At 46.7% G+C, this 3630-nt stretch overlaps 1 protein-coding gene across 4 annotated transcripts in view; it reads right to left on the bottom strand.

The window, feature by feature from the left end:
* Positions 1–3630, bottom strand: part of LOC117776873 (low-density lipoprotein receptor class A domain-containing protein 4-like) — a 71099-nt gene that overhangs the window by 3674 nt on the left and 63795 nt on the right. The gene's annotated exons all lie outside the window — the stretch shown is intronic.

Genomic DNA, 3630 nt, shown 5'->3' with positions numbered 1-3630 from the left:
AGTCCTGAACCATCCCTTAGTTATGCTGCTGTAGGTGTGACTGCTGGGGGAACTCCCATCATGCACTGAGCACTTCTCCCCTTCTCTCTGTCTCTCTGCCCCCACATTTATTTATTTATTTTACTACATGTCACGAAGCATCACTACTTCTGGTAGCGGACATTTAGGCTACAGACATGGTGTAAATGATGCTGGTTCGAGTCGAATTTGAATGTCGGGGCTTACAGACACTTGTATGACACCACAGTAGCAGTATGGAGGCATTTTATTATGTATGTTACTTCAATTGTATTTGATTTGGCTGCAATGCCGTTTACCGCTGGACTCAAACACTTCACTCACCACTCCATCAGCATAGTGGTGAGTAGATAATAAGAGTTTTCCGAGAGAGAGAGCAATGAATAGAATAAAGAAACTAAAGCATTTTCTGGACATTGGAGCCTGTAAACCTTTTCTAATTAAAATTATGAACAAAAATGAGCAAAATAGGCCTCCTTTAAAAACATTAGTTTATTTACAGTGAAAAGAAAACTAAAATATTTAACACACTGCTTCATAGTGAAGCTTCCACCAGAGAGCTTCACATCAATTATTATTTCTCATATTTTTTTCCAATACAACACATTGCTGAGGAGAGTCCCTGTCAAAGGGAATCCATTTCCATCTGACTCTGGCTCCAATAGTCAACCTACACTGACAAGGCCGCTAGGATGGAGAGACCATCAGACTGGAAAAACATTAAAAAAATGGGGGGATAGAGGATCAGATCAATTGAAAGTGAGACACAGAAAGAGAAAGATAGGAAGTGAATGGATTAAAGGGAAGACTATTGAGATTCAAGATTCAAGATTCAAGATTCAAGAGTTTATTGTCATATGCACAACGATTACATTAAGCAGTCGTTTGCAATGAAATGCTTGGGTCACAGGCTCTCTTTAACAATGCTCAGAATATTACAAGCAGAAAAAATATAGAGTAAAATAAGATCAAATAAGATCAAATAGAATATCAAAATTTAAAATAGAAAATAAAATATACATATCTAAAATATATATATACACCTAAAGAAAAACAATAGTGCAAGTGTGTGCAATAGTGCAAATATGCAATAGTGCAAATATGCTAAGGTGCAGAGTAGTGGAATTATGACAGATTGGAGGAGTTTAAAAGTCTTATGGCCTGGGGGATGAAACTGTCTCTGAGCCTGGTGACGGCAGCAGGCAGAACAGTTTATGGCTGGGGTGATAGGGGTCTTTAATGATCCGGTTGGCCTTCTTCCTACACCGCTGGGTGTAGAGGTCCTCCATGGATGGTAGCTCCGTCCTGGTGATGTGCTGGGCAGACTTCACCACCCTCTGCAAAGCCTTACGGTTCAGGGCGGTGCAGCTGCCATACCAGGCGGTGATGCAGCCAGTCAGGATGCTCTCTATGGTGCACCTGTAGAAATTGCAGAGAATCCTGGCATCCATGTTGAGCCTCCGCAGCCTGCGGAGGAAGAAGAGCCGCTGTCTGGCCGTCTTCCTGATGGAGTCTGTGTGGTTGGTCCAGGTCAGGTCATCACTGATGTGAACCCCGAGGAACCTGAAGCTGCTGACTCGCTCCACCGTAGTCCCGTTGATGGAGAGGGGGGCGTGTTCTACTCCTTGTCTCTTCTTGTAGTCCACGATCAGCTCCTTTGTTTTGCTGACGTTGAGATGGAGGTTGTTGTCCTGACACCAAGATGTCAGGGCTCTGACCTCCTCTCTCTAGGCCATCTCATCGTCACCGGTGATCAGGCCTATGACGGTCGTGTCATCAGCAAACTTAACGATGGTGTTGGAGCTGTGGGTGGCCACGCAGTCATGCGTGAACAGGGAGTACAGGAGAGGACTGAGGACACAGCCCTGGGGGGCACCGGTGTTTAGAGTCAGGGTGGAGGATGGTGCTGCCTATCCGCACCGCCTGTGGTCTGCCCGTCAGGAAGTTCAGGATCCAATCACGGAGGACGATGTTGAGCCCAAGGTTGGTGACGAGCTTCAGGGGCACGATGGTATTGAATGCTGAACTGTAGTCAATGAACAGCATTCTCACATATGTGTCCCTCTGGTCCAGGTGGGAGAGGGCAGTGTGAAGGGTGAGGGAGATGGCATCTGCAGTCGACCTATTTGGCCTGTAGGCAAACTGAAGAGGGTCCAGAGAGTCAGGGAGGGAGGAGGTGATGAAGGGTTTGACTAGCCGCTCAAAACACTTCATGATGGTGGAAGTGAGTGCTACTGGGCGGTAGCCGTTCAGGCAGAGGATTTTAGTTTTTTTGGGAACAGGGACAATGATGGTCTCCTTGAAACATGCAGGGACTACAGACTGGAGCAGTGACAGGTTGAAAATGTCTGTGAACACATCTGCCAGCTGATCTGCACACACCTTGAGAGCTCGGCCAGGAATGCCATCAGGTCCAGGTGCCTTGCGTGTGTTGATCCGGTTAAAAGATCTCCACACATCTGCCCTGGATATTACTGGGGGGCAGCGGTCCTCCTGGGCCTCTTGTATCTCCACAGCCGGGGAGTTGCTCTCAAAGCGTGCATAAAAGGTGTTCAGATCCTCTTGGAGAGATGCAGACACTACATCAGCACTGCTGGTCTTTGCTTTGTAGTCAGAGATGGTTTTGAGTCGAGCCCACATGTTCCTTGTGTTGGAGCCCTTGTAGTGAGACTCCACCTTGTCCCTGTAAAGTCTCTTGGCACTGCTAATAGCACTTCGGAGCACATACCTGGACTTCCTGTACTCCTCTCACCTGAGATGTAGGCGTTGTTCTGTGCTTTAAGTTTGGCATGGACGTCACCATTAATCCAGGGCTTCTGGTTTGGGAATGTTCGTACAGTAATCCTGGGTACGACGTCATCGATGCATTTGCTGATGTAGCAGAGCTGTGGGGGAGCTTGAGACACGGCAGCCTTCCTCGGCGCCATCATGTGGACTCATGTCCACATGATGTGGATGGATGGATTACAGAAAAAAGTAATGTAATGTAATGTACAGAAAAAAAAGAGAGAGCCATGTTGATAAAGAGAGGAAGAAGGGTAAAGGAGAGCTAAAGAGGTAAAGACAGAAAGAGATGGAAGAGAGAGAGAGAAAAAGAAAATGTATAGAGCCAGACAAATAGAGGGAGGGAAGGTGGGAGAGAAAGGTGCATCACCGATAGAGGGAGGAGAGTGCAATGGGGCAGGGCAGCTCTCAGACAGCTGTCTAGACAGTGTCAGGGGAGGTGTTGCTGATTAATGATGCACCAAAATCTGTCCACCTCCTCTGCCGCAAACACCAAGACACACATAGACACACACACATGCATGCACAGCCCCCCATCACTGCATCTATCAGCCACCCACACACATTGGCTGCGTCACCCTCTATGTTTTTCTTTCCATGGCCTTTTCCTTGTTTCTCCGTGTCTGTCTGGGTTCTGTCTCTCTAACGTTGACACTGTTTTTTTCTTAGCCTCCCCTGATACTCCTACACCTCCTACTCTCTGTCAAATTTTCCCTGCCTTTTACCATTTACTCTCTCTATCCAATCCTCACGTTTTTCCCTCATCTACTTAAGTCGTTCACACATGACAATTTTAGCTGTCAGGAGACTTATAATGAAAAAAAAATG

The sequence above is a fragment of the Hippoglossus hippoglossus genome, chromosome 16 (genome assembly GCF_009819705.1).
Source record: "Hippoglossus hippoglossus isolate fHipHip1 chromosome 16, fHipHip1.pri, whole genome shotgun sequence".
NCBI classification, from domain to species: domain Eukaryota; kingdom Metazoa; phylum Chordata; class Actinopteri; order Pleuronectiformes; family Pleuronectidae; genus Hippoglossus; species Hippoglossus hippoglossus.
The sequence above is the reverse complement of the archived record's forward strand: the minus strand, read 5'-3'. Positions and strand labels throughout refer to the sequence as shown.